The sequence below is a fragment of the Orycteropus afer genome, unplaced genomic scaffold (assembly GCF_000298275.1).
Source record: "Orycteropus afer afer isolate SDZICR_OR568_19922 unplaced genomic scaffold, OryAfe1.0 scaffold00699, whole genome shotgun sequence".
In the NCBI taxonomy this organism is placed as follows: Eukaryota; Metazoa; Chordata; class Mammalia; order Tubulidentata; family Orycteropodidae; genus Orycteropus; species Orycteropus afer.
Window position 1 is genome coordinate 164,726 of NW_006922286.1, and position 16,664 is coordinate 181,389.

The following is a 16,664-nucleotide window of genomic DNA, read 5'->3' on the forward strand; positions in this document are numbered from 1 at the left end:
AGGATTGGGTCACATGGTGGTATTGGACCATTATTTCCATCCCGTTAAAATGTAGACTTTAGGAATGCAATTTTGATGATACTTCCGAATTAGATAACACAGAGTTTGATTATAGGAAGACTGGAAGATATGTGTCCTTATACATGACTTGCTTCCAAATTCCCACGGTAGCTCCCGGGACTAAAATGTTACACGTTTCTGACTACCGTCTGGAAAACAATCGGTTTCCTGCTTTTGGTCAATGATCCCTTTGCTTAACGCTAACGCAGAACCCTTAGCTACTGGCATCCAGATCGGTTCCCGGCTGATCTCGCCCGACTACCCGCAGACAGATACTAAGGGCGCGGAGTCCTTTCCCTCACCCTTCACTGCCCGCGGACCGCAGGAGGTGCGGCCGGAGTAGCAACCAGAGAGAAGTGGAGAAAAGACACGCTTCTCACCACAGGGGCGGCTTCCCAGACTGCCTGGGTTAACTGCAGAGCGCGGCTCGAAATCTCGTCCCCATCTTCTCTCACGCTCTTTTTGGTAGACTTTAAAAGGAACAGCAACTGGCCTAGGTGCCTTCAGATTCTTAAATTCGGTTTACCCAACAAGAAAGGCTCCCCCAAGTCATGTGGGGAGGGGCGGCCACAACCCCTGGGAGGCGGCTGCGGCGCATCCCAGGGGCGCGCCGAGATCAGCGCGCGCTCCCGTGCCGGGCAGGGAGCGCGCGATGCGGCCTCGGTTTCACTGAGCTGCGTCTTTGCTTGGAGGAGACTTGGCGTCGCCTGAAAAGCGGGTTAAGTTTTTTCGAACCCAGGTGATCCCGAGAACAGACCCCTGCTAGGCCAACCCCCAAGAACGTTCTCAAAGTCCAGGCCTCCGGGAGGCGCCCCTGGAGGCGCTTGTTCCGGGTCGATCCCCGCGCCTTCACCCAGTTCCCGCTCTAAGGGCAAACCAGAGATCCAGTTGTTGGAGGGAAAGGCTGGTGCCTTTCATCTGAGGTCCCCGGGGTGGCGTGTGTGCGCGTACGGCCCGGGCTCTTACACCCCTGTCCTGGACCTTGTGGGAGCAAGGAAAGAAAAGAATGTCTTGTGGTCCTAGGGGGGTGAAGGGAAGGGCCCTTCAGGCCTCAGTCCGCAGTGACTGCGACTTTTAACGGCCGGCCGGGCCTCATACTCCCAGCTGAGGCGCGCTCAGGCTCCGCTGCCCGGCTACGGGTGCCGGGGTGGAACCTCTAAGGGTGCCCCGCGTTCCGACCCCTGGTCTCTTCCTCCACCCAGCATCACCACACCTCGCCTAGGCTCGCAGACTCCTCTCCTCGCTCCTGAGGGCAGAGGTCCTGCGCGGAGGCCTCCGAGGCTCCTCACAAGACGTCTCTCAGGTTAGCGACTTTCCCGTTCTTTCCCGGCCGCCACTTGCTTCCCGGCTCGTCCCCTATGAGCTGGCGATTGCATGGACCCGGCCCTAGGTGCGCCAGGCCTACTTGTGACCGGGGAAGAGCCGGCTCACTACAGTTGGGTGAAAAATTCGCAACTTGATTGATCCCAATAACGGCAAAAAAAAAAAAAAAAAGAGTTTTCTGGTCCTGGGGTCACATAACCCCAAATTTACTCTTCTTCTCACGCCTCCTTTCTCTCTTCCTTTTCCTTCTCCACCTCCTCCTGTTTCTCCTCCACGCGTGTTCCCGCCTTTCTTCTCCAACCCTGCTTTCCCGCCACCTTCCCAATGGCCCTCTTCCAAACTCCAGTACGCTGAGGGATCCGGCCATTATTTAAATTTTACATATTTTGGTACATCATGGAATTTTTTTGCATGAGTTTTTATTTTTTTAATTACTACATGAAAATATTATTTTTGTTATTTTAGAGGTTTTTTTTGCGCCTCCTTAACTATTGGGCTCTCACCCTAGCCCCAACCTGTCAGGAAAGTTAACTATTTGCTTCGAAATCACGCTGAAAATAAGCTGCAAAGTTGGGGGGGAGGGGACTTCAAGGCAAATCTCTAGCTTTAAAAGCATGGCTCCTACTGGGCCTTGGGGGGCGCACTGGACTAACAAAAAGGAACCCCCCTAATGGCAAGAAAAGTGAGAAAAGGACAGGATCGCTGCTTAGGAATGAAGGTTCTGTTGACCGTGTTTAGACGCGCTGGGGTGGACGTGTGGGTGCCTGTGGGAACGACGCACGCCTGCGCCTTACAGGTGGCCCTGGCGCGCTTCCTCCACACCCACAACCCACGAAAGGAAATGGGGCGACTTCTGACAAGAGCAACCACAGCTGTCTCGAATAGTAGCGCCAGTTTTTGGGATGCTACCCTATTAAACTAAGAGCAATTGTGGCAATTTGGAAGAAGATCCAGCCTCCCACCAATCAGTTTTGCACACTCTCCCTTGGTGATTGCTGGAGCGTCTCCATGAGTCCTGCAGTCACTTCCTGCCTTCGCTCTTCAGAAGCCTGAGCCAGCTGTTCTTGTTGACAACCTATCCACGTTCTTGTCAGGAGGTTTGGAAAATCAAGGTGGGAGTGACCCAGGCAGGAAGTGTAGCCCTCCACATCCCTGCTACCAGGTACTATTGCAAGTCACCCTAGAAGCTGTTGATCAAAGAACATCTTAGTCCCTGTAGTAGGCAAAATACATCCCCAGAAGCACTTGGATGTCTATTCCCAAATGCAAGCGTGCTCCAGACAACTTGAAGTATGTATTATAGAATGGAACAAAGATGTATGCCTCTAATAAAAGACAAAAATACAGAATATTTGTTCACTTACCAAATATCACTTACCAAATTCTGGGCTGGGTATTGTGCTAGGCTTTGGGAATAGCATATTGATCAGAACTCTAAAATTCCTGCCTCCTGCAATTCACAGTGTGGTGAAAAACACAGATAATAAACATAAACAAAAGAAACAGAATTGTGGTAAAGTCTTGAGGGAAGAAAGTGTAGTAGAAATTCAGCTTATATGTAGACTTCATTCATTCTGGGCCAGTCACTGGCTTGTTGTAGGTGGCAGTGAGTGAGTTGGACAATTTAGATATAGCCCCTGCCCTTCAAAAGTGCAAAGTCTCTCTCTCTCTCTCTCTCTCTCTCTCTCTCTCTCTCTCTCTCTATATATATATATATATATATATAATATGGAAAACATACATCTGGCTGCATCTTACATCCCTTCTACCCAACATTTAGTTAGCAGAACTCTTAGGATGTAGGGGCTTATTGTCTTAATGTGAAATAAACTAAGACAAAACAAGCAACTTTAATAAAAAGCCCCCATAGAGGAAGGTGTTGGTGTCAGCACCAGAACACTGGCTTGGCGTGGGAGGTGTTGACCATTTCCTCATCTGTAAAATGTAGTTACTGATAATACCTACATCAAGGAGGTTGTGAAGAGTCAATGAAGCAAGGTCTGTGTAAAGGGAAAATACTTCACAAGTGTTAACTTCTGGCTAAGGCTGGAACTTGGCAAAATCCTCCCTTTCGAATTGAGGATGATAGACATTAGATCCGATCAAGGATGTCTGTACGAGAGACCCGATTTCAACCCTGTCCTCAAAAAGTTTGCAAAACAGCCTTTCCCCTGGGGTCTGGAGACGATCTAGGTTCCATTGTACTGCTTCGTCGTAACCAGATAGAAACCCGTGTGCTGCCACGAGGAACAGGGTAGCTAGCTTCAGAAACACAGACAGGCGGTCTCTGCTGCGAACACCCTCTCTAGAAAACCAGTAGGTCCACAATCTGTTTCCTCTCTTGATTTCCTTCCATTAAATCACGGTCTAAATGCTTTACAGATAGCGTCTGTGATGCACTTAATATGTGCCAGGCGCTGTACTAGGTAGGAGCTTGCTGTGAAATACTTCATATTGATAGCAATATAAGGCAGGTAGGATTATCATATGCATTTCAAAGTGTCAGAAAATGAGTCTCGAGAAGCTAAATAACTCACTTGCTTAAGGGCACTGGGATAGTTTCCAAGTGCAGCAGGAAGCCACCCTGGTCTGCGTGACTTAACTCTGTCTGCTCTTTACTCTTAACCTCCACCTAATGTCGATTTCTATCACGAACTTCGTCTGTTTCCTCATCTGGAAAAAGAGGTGGCTTGGAAGAAAGAGGCTAGAATTTTTCTAGTCTGTTTGTAAATAGCCCCAGAGAAAGAGCAGTTCTTTGTTGTCTCCCCACAGACACCGAGGACTTTGTTCAGCAGAGCGAAGGCAAATGTCTCAAGTCCATCCGCCCGGCGCGGAAAGCGAAGAACCGGAGCGCTGCACCGCAGGTGGGCCAAATAAAGGCCTTTGGCTGCGGCCCCCGGAAACATGGGCCGAAAAACCTTTGCAAATTTTTACTTCTGGGGATTAATTACCAGGAAATATGCAGACTCCTCAGGACTGGAGGTTTCAGCCGCGTAGTTTGTAAGGCGGCATTGGAGGCAGGGATAGGCCGTGTCCAAAGAGCAAGGCTCGCACGGGCGTCTGCGTGTACCAGGCACGCAGTGCACGCTTTCGCGTTTCTTGCACGTAGGTCGGGGCGCCCTTCGTTCCACGCCGGCAGTCTAGTCGTACTCTTAAATTTTGGAAGCGGGCTGCTGGAGGTCAAGATGACTTTCGTTCTTTACTGCTAGTGTGACCCTAGGCTGTTTGGACTGCTGGGCTCTTTAGTTTCTCTAGCTGTGAGGAAGTGAGCACGGTCCTGACCTCACCGAAGACTGCGAATTGTGTGAATTGTGGGACGCGTCACGCACAGTGCCGGGCGTGGACTGAGCGCTCCGTGAGGGTGACCCCAGTTAGGATGACACGGTAGCGCGAGAGAGATGTGTTTGACAACAGAGAGGCTAGGATGCACCGAGCCCAGGGACAAAGAGGCAAGCTGAGCTCTCTGGGCTCCACCAGTTCCCCCTCTCCTCTCCACAGTCGTTAGGAACCGTCGACCCTCACCTTGGAGAGGCCGAGGCTGCCCAGAGCCCAGAGGGATACCTGCCAGGCGCTTCGAGCACGGGGCCGCACTCCGGTGTCCACTCACTTCTGCCACACAATGTCCCTCGAGGTGGACTCTGATTGCTTAAGATCCCACCCATGCCCTCGCTGTCTGAGTTCCTGGCGAAAGACTGAAGGAAAGGCGGGTTCAAACTCGCTTATACTCTCGCGGCTTTCGGGCCGCTCGCATGGCCTCTCAGCCAGGATCGGGGGCTGGAGATGGTGCTCAGGGGTCTGGCCGCCGCTGTCTCCTGAGGTTGGGACGCAGACAACTGAGTTAGAGCCTCAGCCACTGCCGGTCCCCGCTTGTTTGGCGCGGTGACGATGGCGCTGGCGGCGGCGGGGCCTTCTCTTGGCTTCCCCGCCATTTAATCAGGGCTATTATCAGACTCGGCTTGCAGGATGGCGCCGGCCAAGCTTTACCCCCATTAGTGCAGGGCAGGGGTGGGGGCTGGGCCGGAGACTGCAGCCTTTCCTGGCCGCAGCTGCAGCACTTCTGGAGGCGTTAAGAGAAAGGCCGAAGTAAGTAGTCTCCTAGCGATTTGGCGAGTCTCAACACAATCGTTCTTAGGCTGTTTCATTAGATCTTTATTTCCTAGTTCCCGACCCGAAACTTACTAGCTTTGTGACACTGCGACAAATCACTGAACTTCTCCGAGTTTCAGTTTTCTCATCTGAAATATGGACCTGGATAGATATTTAAGGTTGCTGAGAAGGTTAAATAAGATAATGGCTCTCAGAGTAGGCAGTGAACCTGGGACGCACAATATGCCTACAAAACGGGGTTACTACTCTTACTACACTAGAATTATATCAGCTTTTTGTTTTTTTAAGGACCCCATTTTTAATTAAAAAGGGACGAGAGGGCCTGAAATTGAACGTTGCAAAGAAGTGTGTGTTTAAACAATGATTAAGAACAGCCAGAAACTTGCTTTTATTTACAGCTGCCTAAATTCAACTTTCACCTCTGTCACTTGCTAGACCTTGATCAAGTCACTTCATCCCTGTGCCTTACTTATCTTAGCAGTGAAATGGGTAGAATAGGTGGAATACCAGCCCTACATCATTGGACTGTTGTGCACATTGAATGGGATGGTGTATGCACAATGTTGAGCACGGTACAGGCCCTCCTTAAGCATCGGTTGGCATTCAGCTACTAGTCAGGTCAGCTGTTAAAACCGAGCAGCTGCCCAGGGAGAAAGATGAGGCAGTTAGCTCCCCTAAAGATTTACAACCTTGGGAATGCTGTGGGGGCACTTCTACTCTCTCCTATAGGTTTTTTGTTTCCTTGGTAAGCATAAGTTATTTGTTATTAGCAAAATGTTTTCACAAACCACAGGTTTTAGATTTTTTTTTTTTTAAATCTCCCCTAAGGCACTTGACAGCTAACTAGAAGACTGGCGGTTCAAACCCACCAGGTACTCCTCAGAAGGCAGGTTGGGCAATCTACTTCCATAGTGATACTGCCTCGGAAACCCAAGGAGGGATCGCTATGAGTCAGGTCTGACACAATGGCACATAACAACAACAACAACAACAAACAGGCAGCTGTCTCCTGATCCTAAGAGGTGGGGGTGGGGGTTTAGATTTGGGTCTGATAGGCCTGAAACCACCTGGAAAGCGGTCTTCTGGTGTCCAGAGTTTATTCTTTGAATCCCTAGCCCAATATCCTGTTGAAGTTCCATTTAGATATAAAAGTCTGACATCAAAATCAGTCACTTCTATTTTCAGATGAATCCTAAAAAAAAAAAAAAAAAACAAAACTATCACTCACAGCAACCCCATCTGGTATTGTCAGCATAGTTTCTATTCATTAAAGTATAGTTAGCAAAGCAGGATTAATTATTAAAGTGACTTTCTTAAGTAGTGAATGTTTATGAATGGTCCTTAAGTGGGATGTGCTGGGCACATAGCCCAACCCTTATGGGCTTCATGGGTATTCTTTCTTGCTCAGCTTCAGCAAAGATTGGTGCTGACTCTCCAGCTTCACCAAAAGCATAGCCCTGCTTCTGGATGACTCTCTCCCTTTAGCATATAAAGCAAGTGACTCATTAAAAAAAATCCCACTGCCATCGAGTTAATTCTGATTCATAGTGACCCCCATAGGTTTCCAAGGTTGTAAATCTTTACAGAAACAGAATGCCTCATCTTTCCACAGAGGAGTGACTGGTGTGTTCGAACTGCCAACCTTTTGGTTGCAGCCCAAAGCTTTAACCACAGCACCACTAGAGTGTCTTAGCAATGGTTAAAGTGTTTACGATATGCCAGGGAGCTCTGGTAGTATAGTGGCTAAGGCATTTGACTGCTAGCCAGAAGGCTGGCAGTTCAAATCCACCAGCCACTCCTCCAAAGGAAGATGGGGCAATCTACTTCCGTAGTGATACTGCCTCGGAAACCCAAGGAGGGGTCACTATGAGTCGAGTCCGACTCGACAGCACATAACAACAACATGCTAAGCATGTGTTATATCTCTTGTAATACTCTTCATTTTACAGTTGCAGAAACTAAGGCACAGGGAGTCTATGTAACTTGATAGTGCACAGCTAGTAGGTAGTGATACATGGATTTGAGCCCAGGTTGGCCTTTTTCAGGTGTTCTGGTGGTATAATATGTAAGGCACTTGACTACTAACCAGAAGGCTGGTAGTTCAAACCCACCAGCCACTCCTTGGAAGGAAGGTTGAGCAATCTACTTCTATAGTGATACTGCCCCAGAAACCCAAAGAGGAGTCTATGAGTCAGATTTGACCCGATGGCAATGAGGTTTTTTTATTTTTTTTATTTTGGCCTTTCTTCAGGGATCTTATACTCCTAGCCTTGAGCACAATTAACCTCTACTCTTCTACATCTTAAAAGACGTGAAATTAATTGATGACAGCTCAATGCATCAGAAGGAAAAACAAAAAGCCTCAGAAGATTTCTCTGTTTCTAAAGAGCCTTGTAAGGGTTCCTGTGTGATGCAAATGGATAACCACTCAACCCTAGCTGTAAAGTGGTGGTTTGAGTCCACCCAGAGGCACCTCATCTGGTTATCTGCTCCTGAAAGGTCACAGTCAGGAAGACCTATGGAGCACAGGTCTACTCCAGCACGCACACTCGGGGTCACTGTAGTCAGGGTTGACTCTAAGACAACTGTCACCAACAATAGTAGAGACTAAAATACGCCTTAGGACCTGCAGGTCTTTACTAGTTAGGATGACTTCTTATCCATCATTTTACCTTTGAGCCACAATTCACTCTTTGGTAAAATGACTGTATACTCCTTTCATGGTTAGCTATATTGTATAACTCGAGAAGACAAAGTAAAGTATTATAATGAAATGTGCAAAGACCTGGAGCTAGAAAACCAAAGGAGAAGAACATGCTTGGCATTTCTCAAGCTGAGAGAACTGAAGAAAAAACTGAAGCCTTGAGTTGCAATATTAAAGGATTCTGTGGGCAAAATACCGAACAATTCAGAAACATCAAAAGAAGATGAAAGGAACACACAGTTACTGTACCCCAAAAGAATTGGCCAGTGTTCAACTATTTCAGGAGGTAGCATATGATCAAGAACTGATGTTATTGAAGGAAGAAATCCAAACAGCACTGAAGGCATTGGTGAAAAACAAGCCTCCAGGAATTGGTGGAATACCAATGGAGATGTTTCAACTAACAGATGCAACACTGGAAGTGCTTACTCATCTATGCCAAGCAATTTGGAAGATAACTACCTGCCCAGCTTACTGGAAGAGATCCATATTTGTGGCCATTCCAAAGAAAAGTGATCCAATGGAGTGTACAAATTATTGAACAATATCATTAATATCACACCAAGTAAAATTTTGCTGAAGGTATTGCAGCATTACATCAACAAGGAACCACCAGAAATCCAAGCTGGACTCAGAAAAGGATGTGTGTGGTGCAATGAATTACTTGGTATGGCTCTTCTAGCCATGCTCTTGTGACTCCCATTGAATGAGTGGATGGAACTATGGAAATGTGAGGTACTTGTGGCCCAACAAGGGAATTGGATAGTTAATAATGTAAATAAAGTATATGGTGGGACTGTGCAAATAAGGTGTATGGAACCCTAATGTGAGGATTAGTCAGTTTTGCCATCTCACTAGACTTAAAATTAACCCTACCAGAGGCAGAAAGGGGATCTCACTACCATCAAGACAGAGAAGAGCCAAGAGTGGAGTGCATCCTTAGACTTGAGATGCCTGTGCTGAGCCTACTGCAAAGAGATGGCAGCGGCAGAAGTGTGAGACCAGCATGAGACAGAACAGCAGGCTTGCTGGCCAACTGAGTGAGAAAGCTGAGTGCCTTCAGGCAGGAGGTTTGCTGGTAGAGTGGGTGCACCTATCAGCAGAACTGAAATAACTTTGTAACACTTGCCCAAGCAGGGTAGAGGCCAGGCCAACAGGCCAAGAGCAACAGAGAGGCATGCCTACAGGCATGGCTGAGGGGAGGCTGTCCTGATTAAAGAATTTTATGCTGAGTGTTCCTGAACCTGAATTGTAACCTGTTGCTTACCTAATAAACCCCATAACTGTGTGCATTGCCTGTGAGTTCTGTGTCGCTATTGCAACAAATGAGCAAAACCAGGAGAGAAGTAGAGAGTGCCATGGAAGGGACAGTTAGTGTCAGAATTGGTTAAAAAAAATGGTTGGAGGGTGGCAGCATGTCCAACTCTCACCTCACAGGAATCCGCCTTGGGCTGTTGATGATGATTGTCTTTTCCCCCTTGTGAAGTTAGGGGAGGTCAGAGGATGCTGCCCCATTTTTCCCCACATTTTTACAATGTTGGACAAGGGATATCATTGCTGATGTCAGATGGACCTTGGCTGAAAGCAGAGAATACCAGAAAGATGTTTACCTCTGTTTTATTGACTATACAACACAGTGAGTGGACTGTGGATCATAACAAATTATGGATAACATTGCAAAGAATGTTATTAAATAAAAAATGAATTCCAGAACTCTTAACTGTGCTCATAAGGAAACTGTACATAGACCAAGAGGCAGTCATTCAAACAGAACAAGGGAAACTACATGGTTTAAAATCAGAAAAACTGTGCATCAGGGTTGTATCCTGTCCCCATACAATCTGGATGCTAAGCAAATAGTCTAAGAAGCTGTACTATATGAAGAAGAACACAGCATCAGGATTGGGGGAAGACTCATTAACATGCTGCAACAGATGACACAAATTTCCTTGCTGAAAGTGCAGAAGGCTTGAAGCACTTACTGATGAACTATCCTTTTGTGGTATCTTCTGTTAGAGCAGCACAAAGTAACCAAAACAGCTTTATTAAAATAAAAGAAATAATTCTATTGTTTAAATTTAAAAATTAAAAAAAAATACATTTCTTAGGACCATGCTTTTTTAATATGTGGTTCACCTGAATCTAAAGCACCTGAAATACTGTATTTCTTGTTCCCACCCAGGGCCATGTGAAGCTGACTCAGCACCCTTGGGGCAAGACTGGGGAATATGCTTTTGAACCAAGTACCTCAAGTCTACTTCAGTTTGAGAAGCATTGTCTCAGGATACTCTCTCAACTTCTAGTCCTCCCCATTAATCTACAGTCTTCTCTGCTGGCCCCAGTTGGCTTTGACCAGAGAAAGAGAGAAACAAGAACTCCTGCCTCCTCTGAAAAGCCTTCAGTGATGAGTTGAAAAGTCCTGTATTGAAACCTATAATTCTCCTGATTGCCCACCACACACTTAACAGAAAGGATGGTTTCTCAATCACGTATGTCTGTTGTTCCTTTCAAGGATGAATACTGGAATAGTATGACTAACTGTGCTGACCATGCAACTCGAGGAAAGAAAACTGCAACACCCTAAACATTACACAGAGGGTGTTGCTGGCATCAGGACCCATAGCTTGGATCACTACAAATCAGGGACCATTAGAATTCTATGTCACCAGCCTTCTGGGTAGCACTCAAATGCCTTAAGCACTATGCCACCAGAGCTCCTATGTTATATATGGTAATGGGAAATTCTTTTCAATCTGGTTTAAACAAGGGACTTTGTTAGTGCGCGCATTTAAATAGTTTGGAGGTAGCTTCAGATGACGTGTAATGTCTTAGTTTCCTAGTGCAGCTGTAACAGAAATACCACACTTTAAAGAACAGAAATTTGTTTTCTCATAGTTCTAGAGGCTAAAAGTCCAAATCAGAGTCTTAGACATGTAGGTTCCTTCCTTACAGACAGTTGCTACAGTTACCTTCCTTGTTGGTAGTTTTTTCTTATAGGTAGTTCATTGGCTTGAGATGATTTTCTCATGGTGTCTGTCTTCCCTGATGTATAGGTATTTTTGTGTCTAATATGCTCTTCTTATAACTCAGAAGTGATTAGATTTAGAACCCATCCACTTGGTATGATGTAATTAACATAACAAAGAAAATTGTATTTTCAACAAATTACTTCAACAAGTACAGGGGTTAGGATTCTAACACATACTGTGGTGTGGTGGTGGGGACATAATTTAATCAATAATTGTGATCCAAGCTTCAAAGTAAACCATTTTTCATCTCTGCCTTCTTGGTGTTAGTATTATTTTTTTGGCAGGTCACAATATGGTCACAAGATGGCTGTCATCAGATCTTAAGGCCACATTTTTCCTTGTTGGCACCCTTTAGGAAATAGTTTTTGTCCTTCAGTAGCACCTGCTGAGAAAGGAGCTCAAGAAATATCTCTTTACATCTCTTTGGCCCTCATTTGGGGTCACGTACCTTGAAACAAGAGCCATGATCAGAAGATTGGGTTACAAAGATTGGGTTACAATGATTGGTTTAGTTGTGGTCCCACAACTGGAATTTTGGGGTAAAAGAAGTCCCCAATACGTAGTGGCTAAAACCAAGGCAAAGAATAAATTCCTTGACAGGCAATAGGATTTCTTTTGGCAAGAGAGAGGGCAATAGTCATGGGAAGAATATTCACCAGCATGTGATGTGGAAAAGGCAGGAAGGAACTCCTTTACTCAGGAATTTAGGTAGCTAAATTCCAGATTTTAAAAAGAGGCTGGAGTAGCAAAGATAATACTTATTCTTTCAAAAATCCCTGCAGGAACATAAGTAGCAGAAGTGCAGATTTGTCACCAGTGGATCCTGTCCTCTAAACTGTATTTCCTTCTGGAACAATTTAAATGGTCCTTTGCTAGTAGGAAAGGAGCTCTGGTGGCATAGTGGGTAAAGCATTTGGATGCTAACCAGAAGGTTGGCAGTTCACACTCACTAGCTGCTCTGAGGGAAGAAGTTGAGGCAATCTATTTCTGTAAAGTTTTATAGCCTCAGAAAGCCAATGGGGGTTGCTGTGAGTTGGAATCAACTTAATGGCAGTGTTGTTTTTCGTGTGTGTGCTAATGGGAAGGAACTCTGGTGGTATAGTGGTTAAAGCATTCAGTTGCTAAGTTGAAGGTTGATGGTAGAACTTACCCATTGCTCTGTGGGAGAACGATGATGCAATCTGCTTCTTTAAAGATTTACAGACTTGGAAACCCTATGGGACACTTCTCTGTCTTACAGGGTTGCTATGAGTCGGAATTGACTTGTTGGCAGTGGGTGCTAATGGGGGTCCATGAGTGGCACAAATAGTTTGAACGCATCCAGCAGCACTGTTGAAGAAAGTCTGGAAATCTGCTTCCATAAAGATTACAGCCAAAAAATCCCTATGGAAGAGTTCTATACTGTAACACATCAGATTACCATGAGCTGGAATCAATAGCAAGAGGTTTTTTTGTGTGTGTGTGCTAATGAGAGATGAATGGAGGAGGCTGAGATTGAAAAATAAAGTGGAGGAGATAGTAGGAATATAAAATATCAATGCCAAAAAGGACCTTAATGATCACCTGGATGCCAAATATCTTGTTTTAGGGGAACCCGAGGCTTTGAGAATTAGGAACCATACATGAGCTTAAAAAATTTGCTCAAGAAGATTTTTGTTTTTCTCTTCAGGAAACCTGGACTCTGTTACTCAAATGAATCTTTGCAGAATACAGTTTGATTAGATGTTGCCTGTTCTTTCACACCCTGAAGAGCTGGGAATGGTTTTTGCATTTTTAAATAGTTGAAAATAATCAAATGAAGAATAATACTCTGTGACATGTGAAAATTATATGAAACTTCATATACACAGTCCAGTATCCATAAATAAAGGTTTATTGCAGAAGGCAGCAAACTTTTCCTATAAAGGGCCAGAGAGTAAATATTTAGACTTCACAGGCTATAACTACTCAACTGCTGTTACAGTTCAAAAGCAGCTATGGGCAAAAAGTAAGCAAATAAACATGACTGTGTTTTGATAAAAGATTTTGTTTCTGAACATTGAAATTTGAATTTTATGTCATTGTTAAATATTGCAAAATATTGCTCCCTTGGGTCCGAATTATCTGGGGATCTTTTTAAAGTGTAGATTCCGAATCTGTAAGTTTAGGGTTTGACCAGGGTTTCTGCCTTTTAACATTCCCAGGAGACGCTCATGTTGTTAGTCTATGGCCTACATTGGGAAGGTTGTTCAGAATCATTCTTGTTCCAATATCCTGTATCAAAAGCCACTCCTACTCCTTTACACTCATTGAATTACAATCATTTTTGGAGGGGGACTAGGAATCTGGATATGAAATACGCTTATCTGTGATTCTGAGAACCATTGATCTGGATGCATTAGCAGAGACAACTTGACCGAGGATTATGTCTTAGCCGGACAGTTGACCCTAGTTCAGATGGAATTTTGGTGGTCCTACCTCCATTTTGTTCAACAAGGGACTGATAGTATATATATATATATATATATACACACACACACACACATTGTTGTTGTTGTTGTTATTTGCTGTCGAGTCGGCCCCGACTCATAGCGACCCCTCCTTGGGTTTCCGAGGCAGTGTCACTATGGAAGTAGGATTGCCCAACTGCCCAACCTTCCTTCCGAGGAGTGGCTGGTGGGTTTGAACCGCCAGCCTTCTGGTTAGCAGTCAAGTGCCTTAGGCACTATGCTACCAGAGCTCCTACAAACACACACACACACACACACACACATTAAAACCTCATATCATCTAATTATTATGGCAGAAGGATTATTTATTTGTTGGTAGATCTCCAGGGAGTGAATGCTGCTTAAAGTAGCTTGATTTTACATGAAGGCAGTGATTTAGGCATATTGATCTCGGCACTGGCACATCCTCCATGTTTCCCGTAACAATTATGCATTTATGACTGGCCAGATCTATCAATGTACAGATTGGTTTAAAGAACTGGAACCAGGTTTTGTCTTTTCTCCATGTAGTAGTATAGCCAACCCTTTCTATGAAAACCTCATTAAACTCTTTCATTCTTTTCTTCTTTCTTCCCTCCTTCCATTCTTTCCTTTCCTTGATGGCCATCTATCTTTGAGTTTTTTAAACTTTATTCTCAACCTTAAAGAGCTCTGGTGACTCAGTTATTAAGTCTATTCACCAAAAGGTCATCACTTTGAACCTACCAGCTGCTAAGCAGGAGAAAGATGAGGAGTCTGCTTCTGTAAGGATTTACTGCCTTAGAAACTTTATGAGGCAGTTCTATTCTGTCTGATAGAGTTGTTATGAGTTGGAGTCAACTCAATGGCAGTAGATTTTTTTTTTTTTTTTGAGGGGGACGTTTATTCTCAAACTTAGTAAACTTCTAAAGAATTGTTAGTTGATATTGAGTTGGCTCCCTATTCATAATGATCCCATGTACAATGGAATGATGTCCCCATGATTGGTTGGGACTTGGAGCATTATGATCTATAAGGTTTTTATTGGCTGAATTTGGAAGTAGATCGATAGGCTTTTCTTCCTAGCCCTTAGTCTGGCAGTTCTGCTGACACCTGTCCAGCATCATGGCAACACGCAAGCCCCCAATGAGAGATAGGTGGTGGCTGGGCATGAGATGCATTGGCCAGGAATGGAACTGGATCTCCCCCATGGAAGTCAAGAATCCTATCACTGAACCACTAACATCTTCACTCAAGAATTAACTTTCAAAAAAAATATATAACTTTTATGTTAGAGCAAAGGAAGGAAAAAGGAAAAGATTTTATATTCATGGAATGTAAATCAAAACTCTGGTTCCAATTATAGCAAGAATCAGACAACCAGAAAACACTGAAAGATGAGGATTTAGCAGCTATAGAAATAGAACACTTCCGCCCCTTATTGAGTAGAGAATTGAATGTGATGTGTCAGGCACATTTTTCAAACAGCATTCACAACACTGGGGACCACACGAATTGGAAAGTAGAAACTTTTTTTTTTTTTTTTTTTAATACTTGCTTATGACTCAAAGGAACTCTAGTGGTTTAGTGGTTAAACCATTTGGTTCCCAACCAAAAGTTTGGTAGTTTGAAACCACCAGCCACTCCATGGGAGAAAGATGAGAAAATCTACCTCTGTAAAGATAATACAGGCTTGGAAAACCTATGGGGCAGTTCTACTCTGTCCAGTAGGGTTGCTATAAGTCAGAACTGACTCAATGGCAGTGTGTTTAGTTTGGTTTAGATATGACTCAAAGTTGGCTTTTTAATTCAGTCTGTAAACTTGGTCATATAAGCCAGGACTGTCAGTAAGTTGACTTGTTAGGACAGGGATGGAACACAGAGGAATAAAGAGATGGGTGGAAACATTACATTTAAAGACTAGAGAGAGGTCTAAGACATCTTGAGGGACTATTAATGCTTAATCTAGGGTCTAGTTGTTTCATATTTGACCCTTGTTGGGTATTTTTAAATTTTCATTTAAATTAGCAGGATTTATTAAGAAAAGTGAAAATCATATAGATGAAAGTTAATGATGTTAGTTTTCTGTCTTGAAAGGGAGGGCTATCTTGAATGTCCTCAAACAGCTAAACTCTTATTTAACCAAGTAATGGTGATAGAGAAAAGAATCATTTTGCTAAAGAAAACCACAGATATGTGAGGGTTGGGATGGGGGGGTGGGTACAGAGGGCCTCCCATTCTGGACTTGATACTTACCATAATGCAGACTGATTAGCCTTCTAGCTTAAAAGACCACAGAGTAAAAGAAACCTGAAAATGAAAATCCCCTTAGACCTCTTAGAATAAATTATGTGGATTTGCTAAGTACACAGACTGGCCATCTTAAAAGGGAGATAACGACTTTAACTATTGCTTTGGAAAAAGATTCCATGAGGCCAATTACAGAGTCTTATTTTACACCACCAGTAAAAATAACCACCTTGGGTCCTTCACAGGGTGTTGTTTTAAAACAAGAACCAAATGATTTTGGAATCTGTTTACATTTCAAAGATAAAGCAACAAAGTGTATTCAAGAGACTGCTGGACTAGGAGTCAGGAAACTGGTATTCTCCTTCTAGCTCTTTTTGGTAGGCCTGTGAGCCTCGGCCTTTTTCATCCATGAAATGTAGAGAACATTTTTTAAAGGCACAAATAAAATAATAGATATAAAATGTAACTTTGAAAAGTATAAATACCAACAAAATATATTTTGAAAAGTTGAAATATGGGTTTTGAAACTTTAATTAGCATTTACTTAAATACACATACACACACACACACATATGTATACAAAAAACCAAAACAAAACCCACTGCCATTGAGTCGGACTGTATTATATACTTATATGTGGAAATGGAATGCATAAAGATTGATATCCTCGGCATTAGTGAGCTGAAATGGACTGGTTTTGGCCATTTTGAATCAGACAACCATATGATCTACTATGCCGGGAAT